Source organism: Talpa europaea, assembly GCF_964194135.1.
Source record: "Talpa europaea genome assembly, chromosome: 2".
NCBI classification, from domain to species: Eukaryota; Metazoa; Chordata; class Mammalia; order Eulipotyphla; family Talpidae; genus Talpa; species Talpa europaea.
Window position 1 is genome coordinate 120,568,717 of NC_140068.1, and position 24,683 is coordinate 120,593,399.

Consider the following 24,683-nt stretch of genomic DNA (forward strand, 5'->3'; position numbering starts at 1 on the left):
GTACAATTGTATGATTTTTTTTTAAAAGTTACCTATTGTTTCACTACTGAAAGGTCCATGCAGGAGGCCTGAATACAAAAACCCACCAGGAAGCCCACCTGGGAACAGGAATGCAGAAGCCTGCCTAGAGGATTCAGATAATGAATCTCCCCTGCCCTACAAATCTTTTCAGGGACCTACAAACCCAGTCTACCACCTGACCTCTCCTCACCCTATAAAAGCCTGCTTCCCCCTGACAATGTGTGTGGCTTCACAGACCCCCACCTTGGGTCCCTGAGGCCATCAGGAGTGCAATAAATTTTCCCTTCTTTTGAGAAATTTAGCCTGGCTCTCCTTTTCTTTACTGCTCTGAACCTTTCATCTGGTGCACTGGCGGCCGCTGGTACACGACCCGGGGCACACTCCCTGCGGGAGAACAGGCCCTCGCTGCCTCTCATGTCACGTGAGCGGAGCAGGGACTTGCTCTAGTCCCTTACTGGGCTTCCTGGTAACTCCAATCCATGTGGCCACTTATGCCTCAACAACTTCTTCTTCTCATCTCCCTTGGAGGGGCCATCCTCCTCTTCCTCCTGTTGGCCCACCTTCTCTTCCTACGGCACTTCGCCAAATAATCGCGAATAACGAAAAGACCCGGCCGGCCGGCCTGTGGACCACCAGCACTTGGCTCGTGACTCTCCCAGGGTGAGCTGTTGCCTCTAAGGTCCCTTGGATTGTTAGGGGGAAAGGATGTCCTGAGCTAATTCCATGCAGGCTTTGTGGACTCCACCCCCACTCCAGACTAAAGCCATCAGGACACCAGGAAAGACAAATCCGGACACCACCAAAGGGAAGGTGGCTGGGACCTGAGGGTGGAGTTAAGCAGCCTGGGTTGGTATAAAAACCAGACATGTGGGCCTTGGGGGGCTCGCTCTCTGGCTCGCCTCCTGGCTTCAGGGATCCTGGCTCGCGGCCAGCTCTCAGAGTGCCATTTGGGATTCCAGATCTGCGGATCTGGTAGGACTCATTTAAAACTTTGTCTCCTACTTTTCTCCCTGAGCTGTACATTTCCTCATTTCCCCTTCCCTTGTAAATAAACCTTTTATTAACCTTTCGCATGTGCCTGCAGTAGAGCATTGATAAGTCCTTTTAAGCCTGTGGGTGAGGACCCACAGTCAGGCACCCCGTTTTGTATTGGTTAGTTATAGGTCCCTAGCAACCTTCCCTTTGGTGGTGATGGGATTTGTCTTTCCCGGTGTCCTGATGGCTTTAGTCTGGAGTGGGGGTGGAGTCCACAAAGCCTGTATGGAATGAGCTCAGGACATCCTTTCCCCCTAACATCGGTGCTGCCCTGTAACAGGATCACTGGGGTTTCTTCATTTTATTCAGCGATTGCTATCCCCTCCTGATCTGCGCTTTCCATTTGGGGCTCCCTCTGAGGTGAGAGGTCTCCTCAGGGGAACAACCTCTCCTATTTCTTGGAGGTAAAGAGGATGGTGGGACGCTGCCTTCCCCTTTCACTCTCCCGCTCGATTCCCTGAGGATCGGGCCAGGGACGCTGGGACTCCGGCCTCCCTCCCCGACCCTCCATTTGAGATCCTAAGAGGGACACTCGCTATGGGGTCAACGCAATCCCGCATTCCGGCAGACACCCCCTTGGGGTGCCTCCTAAAGGCCCTTGGCCCTCTACATTTAAAGCCAGATGTGAGACCTAAACGCCTCATTTTTTATTGCACCATGGCCTGGCCCAAATATGAACTGGACAATGGCTCTAGGAGGCCGGAAATGGGCTCTTTTGACCCCAAAATTCTAACCAACTTAGACAACCTTTGTTGTAGGCAGAAAAAGGGCCCAAAATTGCCTTAAGCCCAGGCTGTCTTTCTCTTGTGCTCCACCCCTTCCCTCCCTCCTGAAAACCTGCCATATTTTTAAAGTCTCAAGACTCCTCTCAGACTCTTCGCCCTCTCCCTACCCCTCTTCTGTGTTCTTTGATCCCCTAAATTCTCTATCTTCTCCTCCTCCAGCTCCCCAATCCAGCCCCCCCCCCTTTCTTTTCACCTCCCAGCCGCCATACCCTCTCTCTGCTTATCCTCTTGTCCCTCCCCTCAGGGAAGTGGGTGGGACTGAAGGAGGAGGTAGAGCCCATGTTCCTTTCTCTGACCTCTCCCAGATTGAAAAGCGTCTTGGCTCTTTCACTCCCTACACCCAAAAATATCGTTTTCTTACCCAAGCCTATGACCTTACAAGTCATGATTACATGTTATCTTCTCTTCCACCCTGACCTCTAATAAAAGGGAATGTGTTTTTAGGTCTGCCCAAGACCATGGAGATCAGGTCCATTTGACTCTGCAGCAGTTCCCAGCCCAGAGCCGGGGTGGGACTACCAGAGTGACACAGGCAGGACCCTGGGGCTGGGCTCACCTGTCTCCTAACTGGTCTCCAACGGGCAGCACCTAAACCTATAAGCTTTACTAAGCTCACAAAGATTACCCAGTCGGCCTCAAATAACCCTGCTGCCCTCCTTAGCTGCTGCCTGACGGAGGCGCTCCAGCGCCATACCAGGCTTGACCCTGACTTGCCTGGAGGTGCCACAGTTCTGGCTACCCATTTTATATCTAGGTCAGCCCCAGATATTAAAAGACAGCTTAAGAAGGCTGACGACAGTCCTCAAACCCCTATCTAGGATCTGCTGAATATGGCCTTTACACATGACAGGGGCAGAGAGGGAACTCCATAGTTGCCAGAAGGCTGAGCTTCAAGCTTAGGCCCTAGTAGCTGCCTTAAAACCGCCAGGCCATGCTCTTCCAATGATCTCAGCACCTGCCGCCCTTTCAAGGAGGATGACAATGGGCCCCAACCGACCGCAGCTGGGACCCTGCTTCAAATGTGGCCGAAAAAGCCAGTGGTCCAGACAATGCCCCAACCCCCACCCTCTGTCAGGACCGTGCCCCATCTGCAATGTCCAGGGTCACTGGAAAAGTGACTGTCCTTCCACGCCTGGCTGTGGTGGGCCAGTGCTTCTGTTAGGGGGAAAGGATGTCCTGAGCTAATTCCATACAGGCTTTGTGGACTCCACCCCCACTCCAGACAAAAGCCATCAAGACATTGGGAAAGACAAATCCCATCACCACAAAGAGAAGGTTGCTGGGACCTGAGGATGGAGTTAAGCAGCCAGGTTTGGTATAAAAACCAAACACGTGGGCCTTGGGGTCTCTCTCTCACTCGCCTCCTGGCTTCACGGCTCCTGGCTGGCGGCCAGCTCTCAGAGCGCCATTTGGGATTCCAGATTGGCAGATTGGGTAGGACACATTTAAAACTTTATCTCCCACTTTTCTCCCTGAGCTGTACATTTCCTCATTTGCCCTTCCCTTGTAAATAAACCTTTTATTAACCTTTTGTGTGTGCCTGCAGTAGAGTATTGATAAGAGTTTTTAAGTGTGCAGGTGAGGGCCCACAGTCAGGCACCCCGTTTTGTATTAGGGCTGCCCTGTAGCAGTTTGAGCCCAACGTTGTTTCCAAGTTACACCCACGGTTGACCAGCCCAAACTAACTTTCCTTGCCTTGGTCACCATAAGCGCACTAGGTCTGCAGGACTCGCAGTGTAATCTTTGTCTCAAGTCCTGAAAAGTCTGTTTTTTTCCTGTGTGTACAGCTCTTGTGTGTTTTTGACCCAAATATGGCCTCAACCATGAGCTTACACAGTTTTATCCCTAGCTTAAGTTCTTTCAGTTTTCTTCCGGCCTTGAATTTAAGTAGCCCTTATCCATTAATTACCACCAGTTTCATGAATGTAAATAATTTGATGAAGCCCGGTGTATGGCACATGATTTTACTACTGTATACATACATGGGTGGTTTACAAGCCATCCCTTTATAGTCCTGCCTTGAATCTCAACCTCCTCAACTGACCTTCCCCACCACTGCAGCCGGGAGACCAAGTCCTGCACAAATCACTTCAGCCAAAGCCACTGCAGCCTCCGTGGACTGGTCCACACACGGTCCTTCTCACCACGCCTATAGTGGTAACACCTCTGGGAGACCCCTCCTGGCACCATATCTCTCGGGTCAAACGTGCCCCCGAAGACAAACAGTATGCATGTTGTAACCTGGGTCCTACTAGGATGCACATTTCTTGTCAAAATCTCCCCTAGCCCAGTGTCCTGTGTGTGGAAATTCAAAGTTAGGGAAACATTTGTCTCAGGGTCCACTGAGACTACCCACTTGGTGGGTACTGCGGATGCCCACAGGCCGGATGCACAGCACCCATCACTCTCACCCTAACTCTTTCGTCAATTACTAATCCTATGAACACCGTCTTTTATTTCTTTTACCATCAAATCTTAAATCACCGCAAAAATACCTACAGATAATATAGGGGGTGCCCTTACCCGTCATGTACAGTGCACCTTCCAGACAAAGGCTGCATGTTCTCTCTGGTCCATCATAATACGGGTTTCGGTATGAATCAAGTTAACTCTGCTATTTCAGATCCTTGAGACCAAAGTTGGGTACAGGGAGTCCAAGCCGCAGGGTACACTGGCTGGCATTTCTACCCAGTGGCAACATTGTCCTTCTCAAGGGAATATGTCCTGACACAAAATGCCACAGTCTAAGTCTCCCAGGACATCCTCCATTCGGAACAAGTCCTATAAAATGAGCTAACGTCATCAAAAAAGACCGAGATACCCTCAGCGTGGATTCATATAATCCAAAATGTTATATACCCTTCCTAAATGACTCTTTTGGGACTAATACCTCCTCTTGTTTCCTCTGAGCTTCCCTTCAGAGGCCTCTACTGGCGGCGGCTTCAATTAATCACAATACCACTACGACCAAGATAACCCAAGATAATGGACGCTGCTTGCCAGACTCCCCAACTCTCAGTCCCCCTATGGGACTCCAATCACAGCTACCCCTGCTAGCAAACTGACACCCTTGTCGGCTTTCATTCCTGCACTTCTAACATTTCGGTTAAAGGATAGATACCTCCTTAGAAAAAACCTCTCTGTCTTTAGCATCACTACAACGACAGCTCCCCTCCCTGGCACAGGCCACTCTCCAAAATCAGCTGGCTCTGGACTTGTTAATGGCTGATAAGGGAGGCACCTGCCTGTTCCTCAGGGAAGAATGTTGTTACTATATCAGTGAGTCAGGGATTGTAAAAAAAAAATGTGGAAGCCTTCATGAAACTACGCAAAGACGTGGAAAGGGAAAGCGGGGGCTCCCACTCTCCGCTAACATGGTTTCAAAATCCTATAGTGTCCTGGCTCCTCCCACTCTTGGAGCCAATATTAATAATAACCTTGTTCTTTCTTTTTGCTCCTTGCCTCTTAAAATTCACACAGGCTCGCATTCAGGAAATGTCTCCTACCACCTTTAACCAACTCCTTCTCCACCCACATTCTCGCATCCCTGCAGAAGACCCTCATAACCAGGCCTGAGCCACCCCCTTGGTCTTCACCCCCTTCCAGCAGGAAGTAGCCAAAGAAAGAAACTTTCGCCATTTTTCCTATCAACAAAAGGCTGGTATGAAGGGTCCATGCAGGAGGCCTGAATGCAAAAACCCACCAGGAAGCCTACCTGGGAACAGGAATGTTAAAACCTGCCTAGAGAATTCAGATAATGAACCTCCCCCTGCACTACAAATCTTTTCCCCGCCCTATAAGCCCAGTCTCCCACCTGACCTCTCCTCACCCTGTAAAAGCCTGCTTCCCCCTGACAAAGGGCTTGGCTTCACAGACCCCGCCTTGGTTCCCTGAGGTCTGCCCTGGGCACAATAAATTTTTCCCTTCCTTTGAGAAATGTAGCCTGACTCTCCTTTTCTTTACCGCTCCAAACCTTTCAACTACATATTAAAAAGATAGTGTTGATTACTCTGGGATCAAGTTATCAAAAATCATGTTTTACTTTTTACCACAGATCCCAAAAGAAAAAAATTGGTCCATACTGTAAGTTGTCAAGTTTATAGTAATAGGACTCAATTTTCCATAATTCTGGTTTTCTCTGGAAGTTTACATTTTATCAAGGCAACAAGTGCCCTCAGTTGATTTTTAAAAGGGACAGACTCACGTTCATTTTCAGGAAAGTGTCTGCTAATTCAACTAGTCTAAGGAACCATGGTTTCAGCCATTTATTCTTTCAATTAAAAATGATATTGCCTAAAAGAAGAGGCGAATTCACGTCATATGTTTTCTCCCCCTGGGACATGTCCCTTTGGACTGTACCAGACGTGCCTTATGTGCACTTCCTGGTCATCACTTCAGACCTTTAAAAAAATGTGGATTTCAGGATGATAAATAGAAAATATGCTTTCATGATTTAACTAGGACATTTTGAAGTGAAACTGGTCTGGATTTTTTTTTTTTCCTGCAAGAAAGTGGTGGTGAAAAATAACTACAACTGCAGTTGGTACTATAATTTCCATTCTTACTAAGTTTTAACTTAGCAAATGTCAAAATAGTGAAAGGCAAATGGTATCTAAGTGATGTTATAAAAATAGTTTTGACCTCCTGGATCAAGTCTTACTGACTTGAGGAATTAAACATTAGATTTGGTGGCGACATTTGGATACACCAGGCACAAGGTAACCAACAAGTGAGTGAATGCCAACATCTGGGTAGACATTGTCCAAAACCTTGGTTGACCATTGAATCACATGGAGACAAGTCAAACCCTTTAAGACCCAGCATGAAAATGCAGCAAGTGGAGACTGAAGCAACAGAGCAGGGGCCCAGCTTTGCACACTGCAGGGGCAGATTTTACCTGATTCTGGCAAATGTCCAGCGTCAGTGGGGGAAAAAAGAAATCCCCAGAAAAATGAAAGAATCCAGATGTGTTAAATCTTGTCTTTCATGTATTTAGAATTAAACCTGCTTTCTCCATAGTGCTTTTTTGAATAAAGCCTGACTACTCTCTACAGGGTATCGGCATGATTTTCCTTCTTTGACAAAAGAATATAAATATTTAGTGGCCAGATGATGGAGAATAGAAGTTTTTCAAATGTCCACAGGTATTTTTATACACTCCAGAGGTCAAGACCAATTCCCCTCCTGTGAGTCCCTGGACTTGCTGGCTCCCTGCTCATGGAAGAGGCTGGGGCGCCTGCGCTACTTCACAGTGAGGCTCAAAAGGCGTCTCGATCTCCTACTTGATCTCTCCTGCTCCTCTCTGGGGGAAAGATATTTGCTCTGCTTGGTGGCACTCAGATAAGGAGATGCTCACATGGTGAAGAACTGAAGCTTTTTTTCCAGCAGCCACGTGCATGAGCTTCTATGTAGACCCTTCCATGTCCACCAAGCCTTTTCTTCAGCGTGACATTGTGATTGCATAATGTGAGGTGCCCTGAGCTGGAACCACCACTGGGGTACAGGCCAGAGGTGTGGAGGGTGAGAGGATGCACCAGAGACAGAGTGGGGTACAGAACAGACTGACTGACTGAAATACACTGCAGTCAAGTCAGGAGAGGTCTGCTGCGCCATGTGGGTAGCTCCATGACCGGGGTTCGAACTGGTGCTGCAGAGGCTGTGGACAGCTTCATAGGTCGTGTCTTAACCCCTTGCGCCATCAGGGAGGCCCATAAATAAATACATCTTAGACAACAACAAAAGAAATCTTGGAGAAAGAAGTTATGAGTGTGGAAGCCTTGGGCTTGGGTCCTAGGTCTGTGTCATGCTAAATATGGGAATGTTGCCACTCTTGCCTGTAAAATGGGACATATAGAGTCTTGGTTGTCTGCCTCACACAGGTGATAAGAAGATTAAGCTTAAACTTACAGTACTGTAGAAGTGAACTATATATTGCTTGCAAGAGATGAAGTTTCAATATAAAGACACACTGAAGGTAAATTGATGGAAAAAGATAACCTATGAAGATAGACATCACAAGGAGATTGGAGTGGTTCTATCAAAGTCAGCCATAAAAGATTTCATAATAGAATTCATTGGCAATATAGAGAACTCCCTCAGAATGATAATATCTAATAGAGTGAGAAACTCCAGAGTATAGCTAGAAAGGAGGCACGTTGCCTGACTGGGGTAGGGAGAGGGATCAAATATAAAGGTGCAGCTATTGACAAGAGCAAAGATATGGAAACAACCTAAATGCCCTAAATCAGATGTCTGGATCAAGAAGATGTGCCATATATACACAAGGGAATACTACTCGGCAATCAAAAAAGATAAAGATGCCATATGCAGCAACATAGATGGAGCTGGAAGGGATTATGCTCAGTGAAAAATAAGTCAGAAGGAAAAGGAAAAATAGTGGATGGTTTCACTTAGAGGAGGAACATAGGGAAACCATACAAGGGATTGGGGGAAAAGACAAAACTAGCAGCAAACTATACATTGGAGACATTCATCTGGGGAGAGGGAGGGAAAGGGGTCAAAATGGGAGGGGTGAGCAGCAGAGTCTGTGGTGATGTTCCCAGGTGTCCTGGTGGAGGCACTTTCATGGGGACAACACCTGAGAGGGGAAATCAAACACTGTACAAAAATGAAGAACAATGTAAAAATATATAAATAAATTTCAAAAAACAATGTAAAGGAGCAGGAGACATTTTAGGATGAGGGGGCTGTGCTATCTGTGCTCTATGTCTGTGCTTCCAGGATTCTATTTATTTAGAATATTTATTTATCTATTTATTCTATTATTTATATTTACCTAACTGTCCATCTATAACTGGTAAATTTTATTTCATGTAAAGATCTTAAGAAATAAAAGCGGGGGCCTCCCCGGTGGTGCAGCGGTTGAGCGCTGGGTTGCAAAGCTGCCCGTGGCCTCTGTGGCACCGGTTCGATCCCTGGCTGCTCCCCGGCCACAGAGATGGGTCCCACATGGCGCGCAGACCTCTCCTGCCACCCGCTGCTCCCCTCAGCAGTGGACTTCGGTCCTTCTGCCTGCTCTGTTCCCCGCTCTGGCTCTGGTGAATTCTCTCACCCTCCCACACTTTTGACTGTACCCAGTGCTTGTATAAACAAAAAACAAACAAACAAGCAAACAAATAAATAAATAAAAACATAAAAAAAAATAAAAGCGGGGAGAATGAAGACAAAGTAAATACACTAGAGTTAATTAAAAACAGAATTCATTGCTAGCAGTTCTGTCCCAAGGAATGTTAAAGGATTTCTTCCAGGCCTCGGGAAGTGACGGTAGATGATAACTCACACATTAGAGCAACAACTAGCAACAGAGACATGCAGAATACTCTTTTTTTGTAGCTTGTCTTAACTTATTGAACAGATATGACTGCTTACATTTTTTGTTTTACAGTTTTATTTGGCTTCTGTTTATTTTGGTTTAATATATATATATTACACGAATAACATTAAGATGGTTAAACAGAACTATATTGCTGTAAATTTCCTATATATTATGGAATGTAGTTCAATTAAGTAGATATTGAAAAATGAAAGATTTAAGTATTTACAACAATAAAAAGTACTGAAATAAATATATCTAAAGCCACAAGAAGAATTAATTTCACAGAAAACTATTTGCTTGAATCAAAGAAAGGCAGAAAATGATGAAATGGAATGAGAAAGATGCGAGGCAATGAAAAAATAAACATCAAAGTGATAGACTCAAATCTTACCATATCAAATACTGGATGGTCTCACTCATAGCAGGAATTTAGAAAACCTAAATAAGGGATCAGGAAAAAGACTAATTGCAATAAAGTAAAAATCAAAATCAGCAAGCAACTATAAACCAGAGACACACTAGGGAGTGGGGGCGGGAGGAGGGATTAGGGTCAAAATAAGGGGGGCGGGAATTGTATGGGGAATATAACCAAGATGAAAATGCACACATTTTGCAAAAATTAAAATGAGAAATGATGTAAAAATAGATAAAATAAAATAATAATAAAAATAAATTAGGCACTGTGGGTGCTCTAGAGGCGGCCCCCTGGACACACAGCTTTGTGGCCTGAGAGGCTTGGGTGGGGCGGAGTCCAGACCCCGCCAGGAGGGCTTGCGATGCAGCTGGGCTCAGGGACTTTGGCCGCTGGCCTCACAGTGATTGAGGTGATGGGGTCCCGCTGTTCCTTCAGGGTTTCTCCAGGGTCCCCCGTTTGTTCTGCTCCCTGGACCCAACACCAAACAGAGCTCCCACCACCCGTCTTCAGTAAAGTTGTTATTATACTGAAAAAAAAAAATTAGCTAAATCCTAATCAAAAGCCTGTGATTCTCTGGCACATATTAAAAAACTAGCAACAATAAATGTTGGCGAGGATGTGGAGATAAAGGAACTCTCCTGCACTGCTGGTGGGAGTGCAAACTGGTCCAACCACTATGGAGAGCTGTGTGGAGATTCCTCAACCTACTAAAGATAGAGCTTCCATAGGATCCAGAAATTCCACTCCTAGGTATTTACCCAAATGACACAGAAACATTAATTCCAAAGGGCACCTGCACTCCTATCTTTATAGCACCACTGTTTACAATAGCTAAGCTTTGGAAACAACCCAAATGCCCAAAAATAGATGACTAGATCAAGAAGGTGTGGTACATATACACCACGGAATATTACTCAGCAATCAGAAAGGATAAACTCATGCCATTTGCAGCAACATGGATAGAGCTAGAAGGGATCATGCTCAGCGAAATAAGCCAGAAAGAAAAAGAAAAATACCGGATGGTCTCACTCATAGCAGGAATTTAGAAAACCAAAATAAGGGACCAGGAAAAAGACTAATTGCAATAAAGTAAAAATCAAAATCAATAAGCACCTCTAGACCAGAGACACACTACAGTGGGGGGCGGGGGGGAGGAGAAGAGGGATTAGGGTCAGAATAAGGGGGGTGGGAATTGTGTGGGGAATATAACCAAAATAAAAATGCATACACTATGCAAAAATGAAAAATGATGTAAGAATTATATAAAATTCAAAAAAAGCCTGCAATTCTCAGATTGGATAATATCAAGGAGATTTGTATTCTGTGTGTGTTAGAAAGACTTTCTATACAAACAAATGTAGTTTAAAAGTGAAAGGGTGAAAGGATATGCCAAGGAAATAGAAAGTAGAACCACAAACCTTTACTGTCATTGCAGAAGGTGGCAGGAGCGAGGCCTGAGGGACCCAGACAGCAGGTCCCTGCCTCTCTGTCCAGGAGGGAGGGTGAGAGCAGAGTGTGGGGGGCACAGTGGATCTGGAAAAGGACTCTGGGCACTGGGGTGGAGGGGTGGTGTGGTCACTACCTCTGAAGAGATGGGAGCCTGTTCCCTACATGAATTGTACATCAATGTTACTGCAATTTGAAAAACAGCCCTCAGCAAAGGGACAGGGAGTGGAAGAGAAACGTATTTGCTTTGGTAATTTCACATCGAAGAGATGTGAAATTATTCCCCTAAATCACACACAGTACTGTAAATCAGTGTTGCTTCAATTAAAAAAAAAAAATAGGCCTTATGAAAGTAACAGGGAGTTGAAGGGAAAAGCATCTGCTTTGCAGTCTCCAGGGTGTTGTCATCAAGGGGCTGCAGAGAGAGGCTGTGGGGAGAGAAGATGGCAGCTCCAGAGCCTCCTCTCCTCACTGCCCCCACCCCAGCCTGGTGCCAGGGTTGCTCACAGGGCATCTCACCCGCTCCCCTAGTGATGCTCAGCCCCAGCTCACCCTCTCAGCCTGAGTCACACACACCCAGCCTCTCCCCTGGCTGCCAGACTAGGACAGCGCCGCAGCGCCCCCGTGTGGCCACGGGGCAGAGGACAAGGGGCGAGAACCCTTAGGTCTCTCCAGGTTCTCCTGGAGCTCCCAGAAGGACAGGGCTGTGCACAGGAGGGGGAGCCCCACACAGCTTCAGGTTCTCAGTCTGACCTGTTTCCTAATACACGCTGACATGATGAAGGTCTCCTGTCTCGCCCGCTGCTCCCCTCAGCAGTGTATTTCGTCAGTCCACCTATTTTGTCCCCTGCTCTGTCTCTGGTGAATCCTCTCACCCTCCCGCACATCTGGCCTGAACCCCGGTTCTTGTATGCATGAATAAATAAATCTTTTTAAAAAAAGGGTCTAGAAGTACAGATGATGACTTGAGCTGCAGTATCATCACTGGTCCATACAAGGTGTTTAACCTTAATAAGATCCTTAACGGATCACTGGAGGAGGGGGGAGGTTAAGGCAATGCACCAAGAACGCTTTCTGAAGGGACACATTGGAGAGTGATATGATTCTAAATAAAGGCCCAGCTAAACCTGGATTCCAGTGTCTAGGACAGCCATACTAGTTAAATGGAAGGTCCCAGCTCCAGGTTGTGTTGGTGTCCTGTGATGAATCCCTGTCTCATTCACCCCCAGGTGCTCTCCAGTGTATCACCCTCTTTTCTCTCTGTTTTATGACTTACTACTCTCCAACATTTCGAGTTGTTCCACCATTCACTAGTGCATTGTCCATGTTTTCACTGTCATTTGAGATCCTTGAAGTCAGGAGAATTGTCCCATGAACACATCTCCTCAAATGTAGCGATTGGCTAGAAATATCCATTAAAGTAATGAAGAAATGTACTGGCCCCTCTCTCATTACTTCTTGGTTCACATCCTAATCCACTGTCAGTTCTCCCCTGTATCTATTTTGATTTTTCTATCTCTGTCCCTTCCCCAGACCTCATCTCCTCCCTTAGGCTCCTGCCCCAGACTAACGACTTTTCCTAGATGATCCTGGAGGGGAGGGTTTTAGACCCTTCCTTCCATCTGGAGGACATTAGGTTGAAATAATCCAACCTCAAAAGGAAACACTGAGAATAGTCAACCTTTCATAAGCTAATATTGCTAAATATACAGCTCATGCATTATTATGCCCATAGTTGTTCCTTCTCATCAAAAATGGACTTCTGACCAGGGAATGAGGATGAGGTAGGAGGAGAAAACTCCATCCTGCCACATTATCCAAGAAGCATTACTGGTGATATGGGAACCCAAAGTGAAAGCCCTCCAAGAAAATGAAGGAGGAGGAAAGTAAGATTACCATCAGACAGGTGTACAGGAAATGCACTAGTGCTGGAAGCCAGAGGAGGAAGGTAAATCTCAGGTGGAGGCATTACCATGTCTAAGCAAAGAATTTATCCCTGATGAAGGGCTGATCAAAACTGGAATTAGGGGCCTCCCCGGTGGCGCAGCGGTTGAGCGCTGGGTTGCAAAGCTGCCCACAGCCTCTGCAGCGCTGGTTCGATCCCCGGCTGCTCCCCGGCCACCAGAGGAGGGTCCTGCATGGCGCGTACACCTCTTCTGCCGCCCGCTGCTCCCCTCAGCAGTGTACTTTGGTCCTTCTGCCTGCTCTGCTCCCCGCTCTGGCTCTGGTGAATTCTCTCACCCTCCCGCGCTTCTGACTGTACCCAGTGCTTGTATAAGTAACTAAGTAAGTAAGTAAATAAATAAATCTTAAAAAAAAAAACAACTGGAATTAGACTAAATATTTACTTAGCCTCATTACTTCCAAACACCTTACTAAGAGATTTCCTTGTATTATCTCTTGTAATCCTCCAAAGAGCCCATTGGTCACTGGTCTTATCATCAGAGCTAGATTACTAAGACCACGGGAACAGGAACCATGTCTTTTGTTCTCTTAATTCTTTCGCTTGATATTTTGTCCAAACATCACAGCACAAAACACAATAATTGGAAGGAACAACCAACACTGGTTGATTGATTAGTTCCTCTAGTCAGCAATTTTCCTCCCCTCTGAAAATACTCTCCTCCTTTAGCTTTTATCTCTGTAACGGTTATATGTATAGCCTCCTCCTTGCCCTTAACTTTGGGGTCTTCCTTCCCTCTGTGAGAAATGCCTCTTCCATCTTTATTTGGCAGACATCACCTATCTGAAAACAATATAACTTGGTCACTGGGTGGGTGGACTTGTAAGAACAAGATCCACAAAATAGCCATGTGACATTGGACACATTAACACTTTGTGTCTGTTTCCCTTCAGTGAAATGGTACTAAAAATACATAATTCTAGAATTATTGTAAGAGTTGTTGTAAAGAGTTGAAATATAAAGAGTTACCATAGAGTTAAAACCTAATTACAGACAAAGCATAATACCTCAAATGCAAAGTCAAACTGAAGAGAATATTTGGGGGAGAAGAAAATAAGTTCTCACTAAATGATAGCTGGTAGGGTATTTTGATTGTAGGCAAAAGAAATTGCATTTGACTGGTTTAAACCCCCAAGCCCACACCAAATGGAATTTACTAGCATTCTAACTGGCTCAGAGGTAACCAGTCAACATTGGGAAGGATAGACATACAGGGGTCTCAAGTGTTGAAATTCATTTAAGATATCCTGGGGGATGCACTGGCATGATTTTGATCCAACTGTCTTCCATTCTGATCTTGGTCTAGAAAATGTGGGTTATGTCTTTTCTTTGAAGAAGAAAGAGTGGAAAAGTACATGATTAATAGTCACCAAAATCATGTAGAATGGGGCAGGGGTTGAAATCTCTATTGCTATGGAAATAAATTACCACACAGCCAGTGGCTTAAAATAACACAAATCTGTTATTTTGTTGTTATTTTATTGTTCTGGAGATCAGAAGTTCAAAATCAATCACAGTGGACCAAAATCAAGAACCCCTGTAGTGCAGTGTTCCTGCCACCTGCTCTGAAAATCTTATAGAACATATTATTCCCTCATCTTTGTCATATAAAGTAACCTGATCCATGGGACAATAACCCTCCTTAAGCGCAAGTCCTGCCCATATGCAAAGGAAGAGGATTATACACACCCTCTGTGCGTCTAAAAATGAACCCTGTAGTAAGTAGAATGGGTATAGACTGTGACACAGATTGTAGTTCAACCTAGGAGGTGTAGGCACAAAGGTGTGTATGTGAACTTAAGAGCAATTTTGTGTAAAAGTGTCTGAGGAAGGAGAGGAGAAAATTGGGTTCAGAAATGAGGTGATTTCTGAGCTGAGTTTTAATAGACAAGAATTCATCTCTAATGGGAGCTACACATGTAAACCTAAGAGAAGCCAAATTCAGATTTCTGAGTAAAAGACTAATGCTTTACTCTACACCACAGATGAATTCCCAAAAGAGCCAAAAATTAAATCCAGGCAGAAATAATCATTTAATCAGTCAGTCAGGCCACCTTGCCTTGCTTTGTGATTTAAAAGGGCTTAAAGAATACATCTGGATCCCATTTTGAAAGCTTATTGAATCTTGAAATTCTTGTTATCTTAGGATTACTAGTGATTTTCAGGAACTTTTTGCTAAAAAATGCCATAAAAGAGCAGGCATATGTGGTGTTGCTGGGAGGAAAAGTAGTCACACTATTGTCTAGATGGCACAGTAGTTGAATTCAATGATCAGCCAGTTGCCTTGGCCTTACTAATTTCTTTTTAATCTTACACTGCAATGAAGAATTGCAGGGTGGCGTGAAATGTGAGAAGGGAAAAGGGGGAGAAGACTATTAAGTCAAACACAAAATAGAAAGGGAGCTAGTAAAAGCAGTGCATGAAGTTCCAGCTGGCTAGCAGCGATTCATCACTGCTCCGTTTGCTATTAGAATTCTGGAGGCTTGGAGGGTAAAGGAATGTCCCCAGATATTCCTTTTTCAATGGTTCTAGGGTTGGTTGAATCTAGTGTTCACCTAGTCTGAACACTTTTCCGTATTCAAAGGTTTTTTTTTTTTTTTGTATTTGCAATTTTTATCCAGCTAGTATATTAACATTTTTTTAAAATCAGGTTTTATAAGGAATTCTCAAGTAGACATGAATTCTCATGTCTCAAGTAGTGTACTAGAGGTATACTAAAAACACTATTCATTTTTTATCTGACACTCTTTTTTGTTCTAGTATTCAACTAGCCTACAGTTAATCAAACAATGAAAAACAGCAGCCTGTCTTGTGCTCTCCCCAGACCGGTTTCAGTATTTTGGATATATTCTATGCTACCTACAGATAATGTATTTATGTCACTCTTGCTTTGTGAGCTTATTTGAGAAATATTTCCTGACACCAGTAGCTTTTTATCACTATTTGTACTTCCTCTCTTGATTAATTTTGCAATAGTAAATGATATCCCCCTTTTATATAGTGTTGGATTATCTGTACAATAGTACCTCTTGACTTTCTCTCTTGCCTTAAAAGGACTTAATAGGAATGATGACAGATGAAAATACTTACACAGAATATTAATAGATGGGTCATAAAGAAAGGTGTTTCATGTATAAATGAGTTTAAGAAATTCTGGGTAGGGCCTCCCCGGTGGCACAGCGGTTGAGCGCTGGGTTGCGAAGCTGCCCGCGGCCTCTGCAGCGCCAGTTCAAACCCCGGCTGCTCCTCGGCCATCGGAGGAGGGTCCCACATGGCGCGCAGACCTCTCCTGCCGCCCACTGCTCCCCTCAGCAGTGTACTTCGGTCCTTCTGCCTGCTCTGCTCCCTGCTCTGGCTCTGGTGAATTCTCTCACCCTCCCGCGCTTCTGACTGTACCCAGTGCTTGTATAAATAAATAAATAAATCTTAAAAAAAAAAAAAAAAAAAAAAAAAGAAATTCTGGGTAAATAAGTAGAAGTTGTTTATAATGGAGCATATAGAAGCTTTGGTGTGCAAATATGTGCTGTAAAGCTTCAAAAGAGCATGTGATATGCAACATTTTCCAATCTTCTAATGATAGAAACTTTTTCACAGCACATCCAGTGATATCTTAAGGAAATGTTTATAAAAAGGTCCGGGAGGCAATCTCCTCTTTGATGTGATGGAAGGAACACAAAGTTGCCTTTTAGTGAAACAGCAGTGATCTGCTAGGGCGTTGAGCACTGGATACCTGCGGGTGCTATGCTGAGTGCCAGCTGTGCTAACAGTACCTCAATTTCACAAAGAGAGAGGCTGAGGTATAGAAATGGCAAATAGTTTGGACAGTGTCCCACCACATTAAGTGGCAGTCATGATTCAAATCGAGGACTCAGGTTTAGAAATCCCCCAGGACACTCTTCTGCCTCCCCCAATGACAGCTAAACTGCCTAAAAGGAAAGCAGTGCAAAAGGACTGTTTAAAGACCCAGGCACATTAATTAGATTCTGTCATTTTCTGTAATCATCATGCTGACTTTTACCTCTGTAGAGCAACTTATTTTACACCAACATCATTTACATTTATTATCTCCTTGAGTCTCACCCAACCATGTCAGTAGACTGAGAAGTCCACTGGATACAAAAAGTTTGAAGGATACAAAAGTTTGAATGTGCTGGCTAGCTCAACATCACTCATCAAGGACTAAAATAGTCAGGGGTTTACCTTATTACTATCTCTATCCTAGCGAGAAGAGTGTCCAAATTTAATGAATAAAAATACAGGAATCTACGATTAAAAAAATAAAAATAAGAATAAAAATCTTTGAATAGTCTAAATTATCAGGTTTGATTAACTCTAGGCTAGTTGAATGCTAGAACGAAAAAGAATGTCATATAAAGAATGCATAGTGGTTTTAGTATATGTCTAGTACACTACTTGAGACATGCTTATAGTAAGATTTCACATGCATTGTTGATCTAAAAATTTTTATATGCATTTTATCTGGCAACTTGATAACTGGAAACAGAGCTCAGAACACAAGATTGAGTAAAAGTAGAGATGGAAACTAAGTGACCTGGAAGCAGTGGGACATTAAGCTCTGTCTCTGAGCTTCTCAAGTGGTGTGTGCTGATGGTTTAACAAGATGGAGAAGTACTGGTTCCCTCAGCCCTCTGCACAGTTAAGGTAGTCAGAAGTGGTAGAAACACAAGTTCTTTCCAGGACTCCTTGAAGGGTGACCCAAGCATGATGAGGTCTAAAGGGGGCCTAACATTCTCTCGATGACTTTCAGAATAGTTCCAACTACATCGGCAGCCAGCTGCAAAGCATGCCACTGCCCATCATGGACAAGGAGACCCATGCACCCACAAGTTTGTATTCCAAATGCTCGAAGAGCAGGGCTCACAGCCCAAGGTGCAAGTTGTCGGGGTGAAGGTGGTCAGGACATCTTTCAGGTATGGGCCCACACAATATAACTCCAAATCTCTTTCACATATATTGGATAAATGTTGCTCTGTGGCCCATGTGCTCTTACTGGCAATCTAGCAAGCTTCTCAGATGACTGTATTCATATTCTGTAAATTAGAGTTTCATTGTTACTTTCAAATACTTGATACGTAAAATATAGTTTTTGAACTCTGATTGCATTAATGTAAGCTAAAATTTAACATATCATTTGTCAGCAAAGGAAAAGGAAAAACTATTGAAGTCTTTAAATATAAATTTACCCTTGCAAGTGTTTGAATAGGCTGTGAAAAAATGGTTTCAAGGTGTTATTGCAAAACTGTTTTTAATGGTGATGACGAGAATTTCAAGAGAATGCATTAAAAAGTCAATTAGGGTTCACTTGTAACCATTTCAACATAAAACATGATAGAAAAAGCTATCTTGACTTTCACATCCACAAGAGAACACTGCTCCTACCTTAAGAAGAGCAACCCAGATAATCTACAAAAATCATGTTTTTTTAAGCCCAAAGAGAATTCAGGTTGTAAAAAAGCCTAATGAACCGAATCCAAAAAGTGACAACAACCTCCTAGGAGAGCTGCTTTTATCCTGGGCAGCAAATCCAATGGAAAAGGAAGCTGAAAAGAAAAAGCAGCTGAGCCTTTAACGCAATTTTAAAGGGTTTAGAATCCCCAAGAGCTCGACACAGGGGCCTGCAACTGTCCTTTGGCCCTTTTCCATGGACCTTCACAGGACAGCTTGAGGGGGCAGGGAGATAACTGAGAGACCCTGAACTCAGGCATGGAAATCCTGCTGAAGTCAGAGAGGAAGAACTAGGGGAAGTCCCGAACATCCACATTATGGTGCTGCTGATGAGCAGCATGTACCTCTGGGTGAGGAGCTGCAGAACTGAGAAAAACAGCTACTGTCTCCAGGTACAGATGGGAGTCTAAGGAGAACTGAGAGTGATTCCAGGAGAACTCAGAGTCACCCCAGAGATACACATGGGCCTTACCCTGGGTTAGGTTCTTCTCCCCACTGAGGGAAGGACCAGGAAATGGAGGTAGACAGCTCACCCCAAACACAACTACAAAAGACCTCCTGAAGACTAAGGGCAGAACAGGGATACGGAGAGAAACCCCAGACCTTGCACTGAGTACTAGGAAGGGACCATGTACAGTTGGTAGAGGGCAGGAGCGTGGATATGTTAGGATACAGGGGGGAATTTTTCCCCACCCCCCTGGGTTCTTCTGACACTAGACAAATACATTTATATCAAACAGATTAAGTAGGAGAAAATATCAAATTTAATAACAGATATATGGAGAATTTACATTATAAATTCTGAAATAAATGATGCAAGTCTGGGGTTTATATTCTGTGTGAAGGGATCTAAAGTATAAAGTGGTTGGGGGTCATTTCACATTACGCAGAGGGAACAACTTCATATCACAAAATCTTCCCTCTGGATGTTTGCCCTGCCTTAAGGTAGGTTCCTCTGATTTTAAAGAGAAGAAGAAAAAAAAAAGGTTGTTTCTGGAAATATCCTTAATTTAGTAAATCTAGGTAATCATTCTTGAAGAAGTAGTAACAGTTTCAATCGAGGATCTCAATTGCTCTTAGTTCTACATATCAAGATAACATATATTGGGGGGAAAAAAATCTAGATGTCTTGGAAAAAGTCTATCTGAACCCTTTTCAGGAGACTACTACCACAGAGGAATAAAGCAAAAGCAATCGGATCCTGTTAAAAAGTGAAGGTAAGAAAGAAGTGATTGGCCTCTTGGCACAGGGGTTAAGATGTAACCTATGAAGCTACCCACAGCCACTGCAGCATGAGTTTGATCCCCAGCCAGGGAGCAACCTACATGGCACAGCAGACCTCTCCTGACTCGCCTGCTGTTCCCCTCAGCAATGCATTTCAGTCAGTCTGCCTGTTCTGTGCCTGGCTCTGTCTCTGGTGAATCCTCACCCCCCCCCCCCCACAACTCTGGCCTGTGCACCAGTTTTTGTATGCATAAATAAATCTTTAAAAAAAAAGAAAGAAAGGAGTGATTAAATACTCCCAGGTGTTCGTATCCCAGTTTCTGCTAAAGGGAAGTGGAGGATAGGCCTCTGTAAGTGTTTTAGAAGAGGCTTGATGGAGATGTGGCATGTGCATTATTTCAAACTAAGGTTAATAAAGACCCTGCAGGTTCTCATAGGAGAAACTTTTACCACTCCCCTAACTATCTTGAAAAATGAAAATTGAAACTATTGTTCAGAATTAGGCTTTTTACCAGAAAGAACCCGTCGATGGTAGAAACCTATCTATGAGGCAGGGCAAACGTCTAAATCGAAAATCTGGTCTTTGTCATATGAGTCACACAGTCCTCATAATGTGAGTTCCCTTCCTCTCTCCTTGAAGGCCCTGGCCTCTATCTTATTCCTTAGCTAAGGATGTATACCCTCATTTGCCCCCAATGACCCCGGAATTCACATCCACTTAAATTCTCCATATGTTTGTAACTCACCTTTGTTTTTTTCCTACTGATGTGTCTGACATTAATTTGTTGTTCAGCCAGTCTAAAAGAATCCAAAGGGGTAGGGAGAAACTTCCTCTCTTCCCCTACAGAAAGTTGTGATTCCTCTATCACGTTACATGAAGCCTACAGTGAACTGAATAACTAAAGCCACAAAACCTTATAGGCCTAGCTCCACTACTGACTAGATTGTGTCAAATCGTCTCACTAATGGTGAGCCAGATAACAAAAGTCTGCCCTTTCTCTAGAGATGATTGCTGTTTTCTTCAGACTCTACTATTCCTTTATAATTGATGATCTCTGAATTTAATTTTAATCAAAATCAAATTATAGGGCCTCCCTGGTGGCGCAGCGGTTGCGCGCTGGGTTGCGAAGCTGTCCGCAGTCTCTGCAGCGCCGGTTCGATCCCCGGCTGCTCCCCGGCCACCGGAATAGGGCCCCACATGGCGCGCAGACCTCTCCTGCCGCCCACTGCTCCCCTCAGCAGTGTGCTTCAGTCCTTCTCCCTGCTCTGCTCCCCGTTCTGGCTCTGGTGAATTCTCTCACCCTCCCGCACTTCTGACTGTACCCAGTGCTTGTATGTATAAATAAATAAATAAATCTTTAAAAAAAAATCAAATTACAAAACACATAGAAAAAGTAAGAAAACTAATATTTCCTCAAAGAGAAAACAGTAAATGAAATCTTACCTACAGAATAAAATTGTTGTTGGAATTATAAGGCAGAAACTTTAAAATAATGTTTATAAATATTTAAGATGAAAGAAATAGAATAAGTGAACATGTTTGGACAATTTCAGAGTCAAATGCAAATGCTAGAGATGAAAGCTATATTACAGATAAATAATACTGTCAATGAGTTTATTATGTTGTATACAGCAGAAGAAGGAATCAGTGTCACTGAAAACAGACAAGGTGATTTTAAAACATATTTGCGTTCAAGATAAACATGCCAATAAACACATAACTTGATTTCCAGGAGAAATACTTTAATGGCCCAGAACATATGAAAGCCATTGACCCAAGATTCAAAATACTCAGAAACCTAAAGAAGAATAAATACAAAGAAATACCAAAATTATACATCACTGTCTAACTGCTTAAAATCAAACATGAAGAGAAAAACTTAAAAGCCACAAGAGAAAACAAAACACATTACAAAAAGGAGAAAAACAACAGAAATTGTATCTCCTCACTGGAATCAATAGAGACTAGAAGACACGGCCATGACAACTTTAAAGTGTTAAACAGAAAAAACATATTAGTCTAGAATTCTAGAACTAGTTAAATTATCTTTCAAAAATAAAGATATTTCCCAAAGGAAAAGGTGAAAGAAATTGTCTTAAATAGACTTCTATAAGGAATACTAAAATGTATTAATTTAAGAAATACTGAAGGAATACTAAAATGTTTAGTTCAAAAAGAAAAATACCAAGTAGAGACCCAGTTATTCAGGAAGGTATGAAGAACACTGGAAAAAGAAAAGACATGTCAGTAGATATAAGTGACAAACTCACACACACACAAATACATACATTTTAAAGACTATTAATCTTATAAGGTAAAAATAGTAACAAGGTAATGTTAGGTTGTACCATATTTAGAAATAAAAAAAATGTGTGGCAAGACAGAGCACAGGGGAAGAGAGAGTGATAATTAAAAATATGCTATTTTAATATCCTTACATTGTAAAGTAACAGAATTTTGTTATTATATACATATGACAAGTTAGAGATGTATAATATAATCTTTAAATCAACCACTAAGAAAATAACATAAAATGATATAACTAAAGATAATACCTAACATAGAAAATAAAAATAAAAGTGATTACCTAAAAATACTTAATTAACAATAAAAAGGGACGAACAAAGAAAGAGCAAATGCAATAATTAAAATCAAATATCAGCATTGTAGTTTAAAACCCACATATACTAATAATAACTAATAATAAGTAAAAAAGAAATTAAAAGATGCAGACTCAGACTGGCTAAAGAATGCAACATCAAAGTAGATGTTTTTGACAAGTAACACTCTTTAAACATAGCGACAACAGAAAAGGGGGCCTCCCTGGTGGCGCAAGGGTTAAAGACATGCACTATCAAGCTCTCCCCAACCACTGCAGCATGAGTTCTACCCTCAGTCAGCCAGGGCGCAACCCACATGGCACAGCAGACCTCTCCTGTCTAGCCCACTTCTCCCCTCAGCAGTATATTTCAGTAGATCTTCCTGTTCTGCTCCCCACTCTCTCTAGTGAATCCTCTCACTCCCCCCACTCCTCGCAACTCTTGTCTACACCCCAGTTCTTGTGTGCATAAATAAATAAATCTTAAAAAAAAAAGACAACAGAAAAATTGAAAATGAAAGAATGGAAAATATATAGCACTGAAATACTAATTATAAAACATCTTCCATCCCATATTTTATAATAGAAGTAGACTTCAAAGAGTATTACCAAGATAGACATTTCATAATGATAAAAGGTTAAGTCATCAAGAAATCTTAAAAATTTTAAAGCTGTCATATTACTAGTTCTCTTATGAACTAATAAAAAGTATAGACAGATCCAAATTATTGTTGTAGATTTTAGCACCTATCTCTCAGCAATTGATAACAAGACAAAAATTTAACAAAGACATCGGAGATATAAATCAACCTAGTTGAAAGTTATAGAACACTACACCCAAGAACAGAAAAGAATTGTATAATCTTCTCATGTGCACTTGAAAAATTCACCAAGGTAGACTATACTCTGAGACATAAAACAAGTCTCAATAAATGTCAAAAGTCAAAATCATACAAACAAAGCATGTTCTTAGGCTGTAACAGTATTAGATTAGAAATCATTAACAAAATATTACAATAGAATTTTCTGTAATGATGAAAAGGTTCTATATCTGTACTGCCCAAATATGGTACCCATTATCCACATATGACTTTTAAGCAATTAAAATTTGGCTAGAATGGTTTAGCCACTGAATTTTAATTTAAATTCATTTAAATAAATTAAATATCCACAATTGACCAATGAATATCATTGGTTCAAATCCATTAAATCTCCAAATATTCAGAAATTTAAAGACACATTTTTAATACACTTAATACACAAAACCATATTTTCTTGGGTCAAACAAATCTCAAGCAAAACTAGAAAATATTTTGAACAAACTCATAAAAAAACACACGATGTCAAATTTCATGGAATACACATAAAGCAGTTCTCAGAGGGTACTTCATAATTTGAAGACTTGTAGATATCACCTAACTTCTCTGAACCTCCATTCTGATTTCTTAATGGGGAAAATAATGCTACCTACCTAGATATTTTTGTAGGAATTAGATGAGAAAATCTTGCATTGCTTTGTGATTATAAAGTGCTATTACTTTTAGACATACTTTATAAAGATAAGATATCCAAAAAAGCATATTTAGGAACAAAATATCACCCTTGTTTGAATTATTATCTCGCCATTACCTAGCTGGGTGACTGTGGATACTTTCCATAAGGTCACCTGACCTCCGTTCAAAAAAAAGATAAAAACAAAAGCAAGGTAATTTTAAAGTTATTTTCAAACTCTAATTTTTAAGAACTATGAAAGTGTGACATTTCCTTTGTCATGTCTACATGACTACAAAGTGCACTGCGTTATCATCACCAGGATTCCCTTCTTTCCTGTGGGATCAGGAAGGAGAATGGTGGAACCATCTCCTGACAAACACTGCACTCACTTCTTCACACGCATCATTCCATTTCCTCCTCACACTCCTCCTGGGGGGCTGGTATTTTAAGAAAAGTGTTACTGAAGAATCTGAGGTTCAGAGAAATAAAATGATTTGCCTAAGTCTGCAGAGTTACACAAGAAGGGGCAGTTCTCAAATTTACCCCCCCCCCTTCTCTCTCTCTCTCTCTCTCTCTCTAACTTCATATTCACCCTCGAAAGTGACCTCGAGGACCCGCCAAGCTCACCAGGGAGCAGGACCCAGGGAGTCTCTGCTCCAGAAGTGGACACGCCCGTCCAGTCACCCGCATCCCCGCGGGGAGTGTCCGGGCCTCGCGCGTCCCCGTCTGTCTCGGGCCCAGGCCCGGGGACTCGCGCTGGGCGGGGCGGGGACGCGAGAACCACGAGGAGCCGCGACCCGCCGCCGGGTGACCGCGAAGATGGTCACGAGCACCAGCGCGGGCGCGTCACGCAGAGACGGGAACAGGGGTTTCCTCTGAGAGAACGTGTGACGTCACC

At 42.9% G+C, this 24,683-nt stretch overlaps 1 pseudogene across 1 annotated transcript in view; it reads right to left on the minus strand.

The window, feature by feature from the left end:
- Positions 1-340: 340 nt before the first annotated feature.
- The window catches only part of LOC311188292 (class I histocompatibility antigen, Gogo-C*0101/C*0102 alpha chain-like), a 126,310-nt pseudogene continuing 101,967 nt past the window's right edge, over positions 341-24,683 (minus strand). Inside the window, exon 4 of the transcript in view lies at positions 341-405. The product of the transcript in view is annotated as a class I histocompatibility antigen, Gogo-C*0101/C*0102 alpha chain-like (transcript). The remainder of the gene's footprint in view (positions 406-24,683) is intronic.